This window comes from Eumetopias jubatus, unplaced genomic scaffold, assembly GCF_037043125.1.
Source record: "Eumetopias jubatus isolate StellerSeaLion01/CBP00866 unplaced genomic scaffold, mEumJub1_p1.0 scaffold_7, whole genome shotgun sequence".
In the NCBI taxonomy this organism is placed as follows: Eukaryota; Metazoa; Chordata; class Mammalia; order Carnivora; family Otariidae; genus Eumetopias; species Eumetopias jubatus.
In genome coordinates this window covers 86,901,967-86,915,573 of record NW_028274813.1, presented here as the reverse complement: position 1 = coordinate 86,915,573, position 13,607 = coordinate 86,901,967, and positions in this window count along the sequence as shown.

The window sequence follows — 13,607 nt, the reverse complement described above, 5'->3', positions numbered from 1 at the left end:
AACATTACAATTGTAAAACTTGCTTGTTACTTGTTGAATCAGTCCTACACTAGGAGTTAGGTAATATATACAATTATTTTCAAGTAGATTACTTTATGTTGCTCTAACATGTTCTCTTTATCAGTGCACTGTTAAAACTAATCAAAAGCTCTACACACGTATATTCCCTTGCAACAGCAGCACACACGACCGCTACCTGCAAAGCTGTCATTCTCAAATGACTTAGTGAATGAAAGGAAATAAAAAGCAGAGAAGTAACATATTATGGAGAAATAATGAGAATTAGAAGATTCATGCAGTTCAGCTCTTTTAATCAGCCAGCCAGCTTGCTAGCAACAAGAGACGGTTTCTGCTGAGAAAGGTGCTGTGGAGTGGGAATGTAGTCACCAGTGACTTCTGTCTTATCTAGAACTGCAGTAGGAAGCTGCTTGTTCTTCATGTTTATTGTTGTTTTGTGTGTGTGTGTGTGTGTGTGCGCGCGCGCGCGCGTGTGTGTTTAGGTAGGCTCCATGCCCAGTGTGGGGCTTAAACTAACAACCTTGATTCATTTCTGCTTTAGCCATGTTATAATCCCCAGAATCAAAATATTTTTTCCCTTTCTGCAATTGTTTCCTTAAGAAATCTGAACCTCCAGGCTTTTGTCCCAGATGAGGACACCTTGTTTTTAATTTTGCTTCTTCAGCTTTCTCTACACTAGTTATTCTACCTCCTATTTCCTTCTGCTCCTCCGAGGAGGCTGCCTCAGGGGACTTCCACAGACATACTGCTTCTTCTTACCGTGCTTCCTCTTACCAAAAGGATTCAATCAAGTATCAAGGTTAGTCAAGACTCCAAGTCCAGGATTCTAAAGTACGGGGTGGATACCTTGTTCACGAGATACTGGATTTGGGGATTTTAAATCCCACACCCCCTTGGTCAAAAAAAAAAAAGCAAAGGAAGGAAATCTAACAATACAAAAAAAAACATGAATCAGACTTGGTCAGCTCTGCGGTGACATTAAGGCATGAGAGTGGAACGATTCCATTCACAAACTTCCCTTTTCTAACAATATTTTCTTTAAAGATTTTATTTATTTATTTGAGAGAGAGAGAGAATGAGAGATAGAGAGAGGGAAGAGGGTCAGAGGGAGAAGCAGACTCCCCACTGAGCAGGGAGCCCGATGCGGGACTCGATCCCGGGACTCCAGGATCATGACCTGAGCCGAAGGCAGTCGCTTAACCAACTGAGCCACCCAGGCGCCCCCTTTTCTAACAATATTAAGGAACAGTGAATTTCTTCACTACAAGTCAGTGTAAGATTTTGACCCTTATATGTAACACAGTGTGATCACACTGGGCTCTCCTGTGGCAAAAAGGAAAATGGGGAACACTCAGAACTACTGTAGCTTTGAAGGTGCAAAATATTCCATGCACGTTCACGTTCAACAGCTGCCCCTCGAAAAAAATCAAACTGTACACAGAAGTGAAGAAAGTTAATCATCAAAATCTCTCTTTCCTCCCCACCCCTCATCCCTACACTTCAGTATCACTTTGATATGTGTTCTCCCAGTTTGGTGTGCACATATACCTCACACAATATATTTATGGTTAGGTATTATATTAACCATATCATGCTGCGATCTGCCTTTTCTACTTAAAGTCTGTATGGGTGAACCTCATTTTTTTCTGTTGGCTGCCTACTATTACATAGGACTACTTAAAAAATCACTCATTAAGGGGATACTTTTTATCCTATTTCATTTCTCTTTTCTATTTTTAAATGATTTTTTTAATTTATAGAAGTAAAACTTGCCCATATTTTTAAAAATTCAGACTGTATTGGGGCACCTGGGTGGCTGTTGGTTAAGCATCCAACTCCTAATTTTGACTCAGGTCGTGATCTTGCGGTCATGACACAGAACCCCACATTGGGCTCCACACTCAGCAGGGAGTCTGCTTAAGATTCTCTCCCTCTCCCTCTGCCCTCCCCCAAACCCACTCACACCCTCTCTCAAAAAAAAAAAAAAATCAGACTGTATAGACGTGTCTAAAATGAAAAACAAAAAATCTCCCTCCTCTCATCCCCACCAACCACATCACTACCACACCCATTACTCAGGTTCTATCAAGTTTGTTTTAAGTTCTACTTTTGATTACCACTGAAACTGTATGTAATATATTTACACCCCTTTTTCTTGACTTATCAACTATAGATATTATTCATCAACTCCTCATAATGAAAAATTAGGAACGTCTTGTTTAAATTAGTAAATTCAGGGGTGCCTGGGTGGCTGAGTCGGTTAAGCATCTGCCTTGAGCTCAGATCATGATCCCAGGATTCTGGGACTGAGCCCCACATCGGGATCCCTGCTCAGCAGGGAGCCTGCTTCTCCCTCTCCCTCTGCCGCTCCCCCTGCTTGTACGTGCTTTCTCTCTCTGTCAAATAAATAAATAAATAAAATCTTTCAAAAAAGGGCGCCTGGGTGGTTCAGTTGGTTGAGCGACTGCCTTCAGCTTGGGTCATGATCCTGGAGTCCCGGGATGGAGTCCCACATCGGGCTCCCTGCTCAGCGGGGAGTCTGCTTCTTCCTCTGACCCTCCCCCCTCTTGTGCTTTCGCTCTCTCTCATTCTCTCTCTTTTAAATAAATAAATAAAATCTTTAAAAAAAATAAAATCTTTCAAAAAACAAAAATAAATAAATAAATTAGTAAATTCAACGCACGGATGAAAAGGAATTATGGCGTTTCGCTATTGAACAACTTCAGCCTGCTCTAATAACGACTCATAGTTTGTGGTAACACAACTTGGTAGTAGTTTAATTAGGGAATTATAGTAGTTTAGTAATAACTTGGATTCAGATACAGATAAACTCCTCTAGGGGACAGGAATACCTAAGTTCCCATCAGGGTCCTGCTGCTAATTAACTCTGTGGCTCTAAACACATACGTCACCTCGCAGTGTCCTAGTTTCCTATCTCTTCAAATAGGAATGATAACTATCTCACAGATCTGAATGAGGGTGAATTTAAAAAAATCATGCCTCTGAACACGATTTGTAAAACACAGAGTATCCTTAGTGCCTTTCCCTTTAGCCATTGGTGTCATTCCTGGAGCGGGTGCGGGGCAAACAAGACAGAGAGTGGGCAGATACGTCAAGCTGCAAGGTCAGGCATCCTTACTGTGCCATGCCTTTTGCTGCTTCTTGGGTTTCAAGCCCCTAAGAGATCTGATAGGATGGGGGTGTCAGCAGGAGCGGAGGCTGAGCCAGCACTTGAGTTAGCAGGGTCTCTCATGTATCCCAAGAATGAGAAGTCCTAAAGCAGACCTAGAAGCTGGAAGCAGGAGAAACAGATGCCTGTTGCCAGTCGTGGTGGCAAAAGAGGCACCAACCCATTCAACCTGGAGCAGGATTTAAGTGTCTGACCCCGGACAGGGAGTACGATGGGAGAAGCCCATGAATGTAGGAATCAGATGTGTAAGTCTCTGAGACAGACCCTGGACCTAGATCCTGCGGTAGAACAGAAGGCGAGAGTGAGCTCCTGGCTGCAGACAGGAATATGTCACCGTCCTGGGTGACCCAGCAGTCTTAAATTGAATGAGCTTTCCACATTGTATTCCTGGTTAAGGTCACTTGAACATCAAGCGAACCTGACTTTTTAACTTCTTTCTGTAAATTATTGTCATTTTCTTTATATGTTTAATTTTTATATTAAGAAAAATCTCGGGCGCCTGGGTGGCTCAGTTGGTTAAGCGACTGCCTTCGGCTCAGGTCATGATCCTGGAGTCCCGGGATCGAGTCCCACATCAGGCTCCCTGCTCGGCGGGGAGTCTGCTTCTCGCTCTGACCCTCTTCCCTCTCGTGCTTTCTATCTCTCATTCTCTCTCTCTCTCTGAAATAAATAAATAAAATTAAAAAAAAAGAAAGAAAAATCTCAAACACACAGAAGGGATACAGTATAATGAGTATATAACATACATAATGTACAAATAGTATAAAATACCCATTACCCAGATTCAATCATTATCAAGATTTTCCCACACTTGCTTCACTTTCTTGCACTTTGACAAACTAAAACAGTTTATTTATTTTCTTTTAAAGATTTTAATTATTTATTTGACAGAAAGAGACACAGCAAGAGAGGGAATACAAGCAGAGGGAATGGGAGAGGGAGAAGTAGGCTTCCTACAGAGCAGGGAGCCCGATGTGGGGCTCGATCCCAGGACCCTGGGACCATGACCTGAGCTGAAGGCAGACGCTTAACGACTGAGCTATCCAGGTGCCCCAAAAAACTAAAATAGTTTAAAGCAAATGATAGACCCATGTCATTGCATCCCTACTCACTTCAGTATGGATCTCATTTGTGTTATACATGCACACATTGTGCATACACACACACACACACACACACAATACACACAACTAAGGGGAAAATGAAGTAAACCTCTTCCACACAGTAAAACAGTCGGTCACTGCAGCAATTCTGGTAGGCTATCAAGATAAATGGGGATGCTACCTATACAGAGAACACAAATGCAAAGGTATCATCTCTGCTGGCTTGGAAAAGAGTAAACAAGAACACCAGAAAGCTAGGAAAGTACTGGCTATTGGAAAGGGAACTGAAAACCATAAGGCTTACCAACAGAGACAGTATGTCGTGCCAGGGCAAAATTCTGCTCATTCCACCTCATTGCGTCTATCTTGGTGTAAAAGAATCTCTCTCATTCATCTTCCCTTGCCTTCCTCATCATACCCAATGGCCTCCTCCTGACCCGTGGGCCTCCAAGGCCGTGACTTCTCTTTCTCTCCGTCTTTCCTACCTCCACAGCCTCCTCCCTAAGTGCCTCTTCCATTAACTCCCCAATGTCTTAATTTTAAACACTAGGCACACATTTCTCTGGCCTAAGACATGTTCAGCACATAGCACTGTGTCTGGTATACAACCTCTGCTATGATCTGAATGTTTGTGTCCTCCCCAAATCCACATGTTGGAGTCCAAATGCCCAGTGTGATGATCTTAGAAGATGGAGCCTTTGGGGGGTTATTAGGTCATGAGGGCTCCACCCTCATGAATGGGATTCTTGTTCTTCCAAAGGAGATCCCACAGAGCTCCCTACCCCTTTCCACTCTGTGAGGATGCAGTGAAAAGTCACTGGCTATGAACCAGGAAGAGGGTCCTTGCCAGAACATGACCCTGCTAGTGCCTTGAACTTGGACATCTAAACCTCCGGAACTGCGAGAAGTAGATCTCTGCTGTTGATATGCCACCCAGCCTGTGGTATTTTGGTATAGCAGCCCAAACAGACTAAGATAGCCTGTTAAGAAATACTGGTTGGATGGATGGATGGATGAGTGGTTTTAAGTGAGACGGTACCACTTTAAAACCTACATGAGTTCTGCTAGAACATCACTATGACATTGAAGAACCATTAGCCAAAATGGGTGCCAGTCATAACAGCCAGCTGCTCACCCAGAAGGTTAGAAAAGTGGGAATGTGATACACATGCCCTCCCAGCACCACCACCAACCACCAAGCACAGAAAAGGAAGAAAATGTCAGAATGGAAAGATGATGGGCACTGGGCTGCGACAAACCTGAATGCAAACCTTGACTCCACCATCTTCCAAATGTGTGACTTTGAACAAAGTATTTCAAAAATTTCATTTATCCCATGTATAAAATGGGGATAATAGTGTCTACTACACAAGGTTGTTATAAGGATTAAATTAAGTAACATATTTAATTAAGGGTCCTACCACAGTGCTTGATACATACTGGGCTCAACATATTATAATTTTTATTGTATGATAATATTCATTATCATTAAGAAATCTCTGGAGAGAACTTAGGAAGTTATGGTTTCCTTGTGAAATAGGCAGACTAAACACTTACAATTAACTTCAGAGAAAGATGACAAAATGGTATCTTTTTTTTTTAATTTGAGAGAGAGATTGAGAGAAGGAGTGGGAGGAGGGGCAGAGGGAGAAGCAGACTCCCCACTGAGCAGGGAGCCCTATGCCATGGGGACTTGATCTAGGGACTCTGGGATCATGACCTGAGCCGAAGGCAGACAACCGACTGAGCCACCCAGGCGCACCCAACAAAACAGTATCTTTAAAGGGAAAACTTAACAAATTAATTTACTTAATTTTTGAGGAAGTAAATCACATGTAGGTAAAAGAGAACTGCTTAATATTATCTACCTGAACACCTTAAGAAAACCTCTGACAGATTTCCAAAGGAGAAGCTGAAACAGAAGTCCCAGAAGATTGGAATATTTTGTGAGGCAATGAGGAACTAGCTCAGAAACAAAGACAATGGGTGGGGCCTGGTGATTCCAGCCAGGGGAGGGAACTAGAGGGCCCAAGTGACAAATGCTGGGAAGGCAGCAGATGTATGAAGGGCGGAGTAGTCACAATTCTAATTCTGGATTTCTCAAAGGAGACAGTGCAGTCTTCCTCAGGAAGCTGGAGTCCTGTGCACTGGGGGAGTCTGACGTATGGGCATCAGACAACCATGGGGTTGACATCCATGAGAGGAAGTGGGAAAGGGGCCTAACATTAACCTAACAGTAACTGAAGCAAGCCCTGTGCCAGTCACACTATCTCATTTAAGTCACCACAACCCAGTGAGAGTAACTACTGTCTCCATTTTACAGAGGAGGAAACTGCAGCTCAAGGAGATCCCGTAACCCAAGGTCTCTCTGTTAGTAAGGTGTGTTGGGGGGGTGGGGAGGGCTGTTATGGAGAACAGTGCCCAGCCCATAAGCTGAGGTCTGCTGTGGGTCTGGTTCCTCAACAAATGCTTGTTGAGTACCTACTATGTGCCCGGCACAGGGTCAGGTGCAGGAGATAAGAAACCTCCCACCCCCCACCCCCATCCCCCCACCCCCGTCTCATGGAGCAGAGTCTAATAAGAGAGTTAGTCAAATAGTGCCACTAATGAAGATAGAATTACAAAGTGAGACAGGAAGACATGTAATTAATAGACATGTCTAGGCCTGGGATGGGATGGGTGCCATGGGGAACAGTAGTTCTAGACTTTATCTAGAACTAATGAGGTAAAGGAGTAGTGAAGAAAAGCATTCCATTTAAGGCTATTGCACTTATAATAGCTGTGGTCCGAGCCCCAAACAATGCAAGTTCAGGGTGCTTACAGCTCAAAGTGGCTGAACTGAGGGTGTGGGGAAGGGTGGGCACGCAATCAGATTTCCATCCTGAGAAGTCCACGGTATTTAAACAAGAGCCACTGGCACACTTGGTCAGCCCCAAGCCGAGCACCCCAGTAGGTTCTAGGACCCCAGCTACACTCTACCTGTATGAAGACACTTGGGCTGTCCAAACGTTGCTGCCTTAATAGTACATTGGGAAGCAGAGATTGATGGACCCAAGTAGAGAGACTGAACCCTCAAGCACCTTTGCTAGCAAGGGGCTCTCTAAGATATGTGTAAGTGATCAGGAGCAGGCAGCGAGCAGTAAAATATCTAACACTTCGAACTAGTGATGGGTCTAGATCAGGGTCAGCAAACTACAGCGCACAAGCCAAATCCAGCCTGAGCCTATTTCTGTGCAGCCCTTTTAGCTAAGAATGGTTTCTACATTTTTAAATGGTTTAAAAAAAGGAAAAGACAACTAATATTTTGTGACATGTGAAAAGTATATGAAATTCACATTTCAGTGTCCTAAATAAAGTCTTATGGGAATATAGTCATGCTCATTCATTTATTATTATCTATGGCTGCTTTCACAAGAGCAGAGTTGAGCAAACGTGGCCAGCAACAAGGTACTGCAGCAAAGCTGAAATTATTTATTATCTGGCCCTTTATAGTAGTTTGCCAATCCCTGGGTTAGTCAAAAGAGCCCATAAATCTGACCACATGGTCAGACAACTAACAAATGAGCTCTAGTGGGAACAAGTGCAAAGTAATGCACTTTGGGATAAAAATATCCAAACTATTTATAAAATGAAGACAGGGCTCTGAGCTATGAGGCCACAACTCAGAACTAAGCACAAGTGGGAGGACTAAGGGCAGCAACAGTAATATTAAGTGAATTTCCTGCCCTAGGTGATAAAAATCAACACAATGGATAGAGTGGGTTATCTGAAGACTTTAACAGACGGGGGCCTGGGGAATGATTTCAGAAAGACTAAACTAAAATTCAACTGAGAAGAAAGCTTATGTTACTTTTCACTTTCATTTAAAAATTACATATAGATATTGACGAGGGAACAGAAGGCGAGCTGAGGACAAAGCAGAAGCTGACACCCCACAACTGCGCCCCCCCCCCAAATGGGATAGATGTGACATTCCTCAGGCACTCCTGGCTTTCCTAAAGGAAAAACAAATAGTTAACTTACAGAGATCACAATCCTGCAAGACAAGAGCCTTCCTCAGTTTACAAATGTCTTAGCAATTTACAAGAACAAAGCATTTCTATCAATAACCTAGGTTCCGGAAGGAAATGTAGATACAATTAAATGTCCTTATAACCTGCAGCCCATTGAACAGCTGCTTGAAGCGGGCAGAGTGTCATGTTCCTCCAAGAAGCTCCCAACTACCTTAATGTTAATGCCTTGCTAGAAGGGAAAAACAACCTTAACTTGACAATGGCAAGGCCTCCCAGTATCCTGTAGGTCCTCTTTAGCATATGAAAGTTCTTTTGAAACTCTTCCTTTTCCTTAGCTCCCCCAATCCCATAGTATATAATCAGCCCCGGCTCACAACCCCGGTGCGGCAGCTCTTTCTGCCCACGGGTCCTGTCCCGTGCTTTAATAAAACCTTTTTACACCAAAGACGCCTCAAGAATTCTTTCTTGGCCATCAGCTCCGGACTCACCCCAACAAACCTTACCTATGTTCCAAAACCGCATCAGATATCAACAGTCTATATGTAATCTAGGGGAAATTAGTAATGAAGTATTAAAATTTATGCTATGTATACAGGACTAATCTGGGATGGGCTATCAGCTAGACTTTATCTTGTTCAATTCTATAGTTCCAGTGCCTACTGTAGTGACTGGCATATGATAAACACTCAATAATACTTGTGGAAGGCAGGAAGGCGGGAAAGGAAGAGAGAAGGGAAGGGGAGGGGGGAGGAGGGCAAGAAGGAGGAAAATTGGAGAGAGTCTACAGGGTTTGAAAGCTGAACAGCGGTTAGCCAGACACCAAGAATGAGGAAGAACACCCCAGGAGGGGACCAGGAGCACAAAAAGCCAGGAGAGGTCATGAGGCCTGTAAATAATGTCATGAACCACCCCCCCCCCCAGTCATCTTCATTCTAGCTGTAAGGTAACTTGGTTTCTCGGGTTCATTGGTCTTGTGAAAAGGGCATCACCAGGGCACTGAGAGAGTTGTAGCGCCAGGAGAATTGAGCAATCAACCTCACAGTAATTTCATCAGTCTCTGGGGGTAGCTCGTATACACTGATTTCCCCAGCCTCATCCTCAGGCATAGTGTCCATGCCTGCAAAGCTACAGAACTGATTTGGGACCTCGGTGGCTCTAACAGGTCATGGTGTCTTGGGGGCCCTACCTACGTGTGGCTGGCCTCCCTCTTGGACACCTTTGAGCTCTTCCATTTCATCGTGACAGGAATCACAGCCAGAGAATTCCCGAGAACACCCAGCCCGGTGTGCTGCGGAGCCCGAAAGGAACAAGGTATCTTTCCCAGGGAAGATACTCTCCCTGCCCAGCAATATCATGGTTACAGACATCTATTCTTGCTACAAGGTAAACTCATCCCAGTACACTGAAAGTCCCAGGTCTTGGGACTCCCCTCCATCCCAAGTAAACCAGGACAGTTGGTCACCTGCCAGACGGGTTCCGCATTTACAATGGCCTTCTCATCCTGCTGTTCTCCAGACTCCACCTGGGCCGGCTCCAGAGTTTCTGCTACCATAAACCCACTGTAAAGTCCACTGTTAGGTAACAGGCTTGAGCAATGGAAACCTGAGTCAGGTAAGAGGGCCCACAGGGACCACCAGGCTGAATGCAAACAGGTCCATCAGGTGACCCACCTCCAAATAGCCATAAGCCCTAGCTGACCAAGGGGCTGCTTACAACAGGGCACGGGTACCAAAAAAGGAGAATTCTATGTTCCCATACCTCCTAACCTTCCCCGCTTCACTACAGTTCCCCACCACAGCACCCCGGGGCAGACGGTCTCTCCTTTGCTGCCCTGCCCATTTGTATTCAATAAACTTCTATCTCCTTTGTTCTGCCACGGGTGAATTCTTTCACTGCCCTCACCCAGTTGGTCGCCTCCACCCAACTGGGTCGCCCCACACCCACCACTCAACATTTCAGAGGGGCTCCTTCTGGGTCAGGGGAAGGGACAGCATGGGCTGGGTGGGGCGCTGGGAACAGGATTAAGATCAGAGACCAGGTGACAGAGCAGAAGGGGTTCCCAAGGAACCTCAGTGATGCGGGAAACAAAGGCAGAAGGAAATGTAGGTAAAATTAAATGTCCTTATAACCTGCAGCGCATTGACAAATAGTTGAGGCAGGCAGAGTACAATGCTCCTCCAGGAAGCTCCCAATTGTCTTCCTGTTAATGCCTTGCTTGAGGAGAAAACAACCTTAGTTTGACAATAGCCAGGCCTGGGGTATCCAGGAGTCTTCTTTAGCATATGAAAGTCCTTTTGGACACCTCCCTTACTTTTACTTCCTCCAATCCCAAAGTATATAATCACAATCCCAGGGAGCCAGGCGGCGGCTGCTGCTCTTTCCGCCGCGGGCCCTGACCCTGTGCTTTAATGAAATCACTTCTTTTGCACCAAAGACGTTTCAAGAATATTTTCTTGGAAAAAAAACCAAAATTCTTTCTTGGCCGTCGGCTCCAGACCTTAACTTGCATTCCAACACTACATCATCGGCTGCTGGAGAGTTGGTCAGTAAAACTCCTGTCTTTCGTCTGTGTCTATGTGTTTCTGTACATACAAGGAAGATTAGACAGTACCTACTATCAGGAAAAACCCTCATCATTTCCAGTGTTTGGAGGTGAGGAACACCTACTAAAGTGAAGGCTGCCTTAAACCCTATTTGTAAGTGAGCAGAATGTGAGTTAGTAAAATGTAAATCACAAAAAGGAGGGTAAAACTTTGTGGGTCAGTATAAAACACCCGTAATAATTACAGTAATTTATATCTCATTACCATGTGGCATAGTGATTAGGAGGCATTATTGTGTCATGTAAATCATACACCAAGATCTTTGTGATTAGGGTACTAAATTCTGCTCGCTCTCGTGTGCTGCCATAGTTCAAAACCATTAGAGAGGATCATTTAGGTTGCCTTAGTCGTGGGTTTTTTTGCTTCAGGGAATACAGGGAGTTAAATAGCAGGTGAACTTGCTACATTTGATTCTGGGAGGACCTATATAATGATACTTAAAAAAAATTAATGCCATCTTTATTTATAAAGGAATTCTGGGAAAAACTCAAAAAACACTTTGCAGATTTTAATCTAATTAATCCTCACAATAACCCCAGGAGGGAGTTCTTATACAATGGCCTTCATTGTTTGAAGCCACCACTTGTTAGAGGCCACAGAAGAGTCACTTTGTCTGCAGTTGCTTCTCTGTCTTGCTTTAATTCATAAACATTAGAGTGTTCTTTGAAATAAGTCTTGTATAAATATCAACTGTTAGTGTATTAATCATCTCCAATCAGTATGAGACAGATCAATCTCACCACTAAGGATTTCTTGGAAACTACACACCTCCTTCAAGAAATACAAACATTTGTTTGAGGGGAATTTAATGTTATAAATGAACTATGATTAAAATATTTTTGCATATAAATCCGTGTGAATTCAGTTTACAGTGCTTCTGCTCTGAGTACAATGTTAGGTGCCCTGGACACAAAAGCAATTTAGGATACAAATGAAGTAATAGTAATGGTAATGTGTGTGGTTGTGATCTAGAGATCTAATGAAGTCAGAATATGCCCTTAACAAACCAAGGACTGGAGTTTAACTCTCCTGGGAAGGGACAGGTACAAGTGGAGGATTCTTAACAATCAGCATTTGTCTGTACCCATGTTTTGCATTTTGGTTCAGATGGCGTGGTCTTTAATAAAGCTGTAGTGTAGGTAAGGGAATGTTTTCACATGCAAAATCTCATTGGATTCTTACAGTGTTCTTACAAAATAGGTAGGACAGATACTATCTTCCACTTTACAGACAGAAAATGAGTTCAGCAACAGTATGCTGCTAGGGGTCATAGCGAAAGGATGGCAAAATTAGAAGCCAAACGAGCTTCTCTTGTCTGTGATGAAGGATTCCCAAAGCATGACCAAAGTCGCCCTTCCACCCTCACCTTCAAGCTTCCCGAGCCCAGCTGCCACCTCCAGACTGCAGGGCTGGTGTGCTTGTACTTTAAACCCTTCCCAGCTCCTATTCCCTCTAATTTTAGCCAGACATGGTTAGAGAATTTCATCGGTACATTTACTTTAAAAAATAAGGGAAGATAAAAACAAAAGTGTGAAAACAATGAACTTGTTTAGTGTAGGTTTTGGCTCACAGGTTGGTTTGCCAGGCAGGATACATGGACTTGGCCCAGAGACCCTCTCCTTTATCTCCTCCCTGTCCAAGAAGGAAACTTGCCTGTCCTTGGGCAATCTCTTAACTACTCTGTGTCCTTCTGCTCTTCCCCTGGAAGAGGGGTTAAACTGAATTTCCAGCCTCTATGTTACCAGAGCAATCCATAAAAAGAAGAAATTATTACACTCTTTAGTTGTGTATCACATCACCGACCCTTGTCCATATGTATCTGACAGCTTTCATCCCTTCCTGAAAAAGATAAGGGGGTCACATTCCAAAAACATTCTTTGGGAATCCTACAATCACCTATTTCAATGACGAAAGGAATTCTCGGGACGGGGAATATGCAACATTTGAGCCTGTCAGTTAAGTGGCACCTTCTCCCATATTTTCATTTTTTTTAAAAAAATTTTTAAAGATTTTATTTATTTGAGAGAGAGATAGTGAGAGAGAGCAGAGCAGGAAGGAGGGGCAGAGAGAGAAGCAGGCTCTCCGCTGAACAGGGAGCCCAAGGCAGAGCTTGATCCCGGGACTCCGGGATCATGACCTGAGCCGAAGGCAGATGCTTAACCAACTGAGCCACCCAGGTGCCCCCATATTTCCATTTTTAAAAACTTTTCCACTTTTCCCCCTTCCTTTCCAAGAAGGATTTCACAGCATGATGCTGAAGTCTCATGAGGTGCTGGCAAATCTTTGGCGTATGGAATAGGAATTTCTTCTAGCACACTCAAGGAATCTAAGTACTTTTCTGTAGATCATTCCATTTGTGTGTGGAAACAGACTGAGAGGATAAGGTAGGCTAATGGCTGAGAGCATGAGCGGGGAGGAGAGGGAGAAGCAGGCTCCCTGGGATCATGACCTGAGCCAAAGGCAGACATTTAACCAACTGAGCCACCCAGGTGTCCCTCTACTTAAAAAATATTAATAGTTGGCATTGATGGAGTACTTACCATGTGCTAGGAGCTATATATGCTATGCTTTACATACATGAGTTTATTGAATCCTTACCATAGCCCTGGGAAGTGGGTACTCTCATCAAGCCCCTTTTATAGGTAAGAAAATTGAAGCACAAATTGGTCAAATGGTTTGC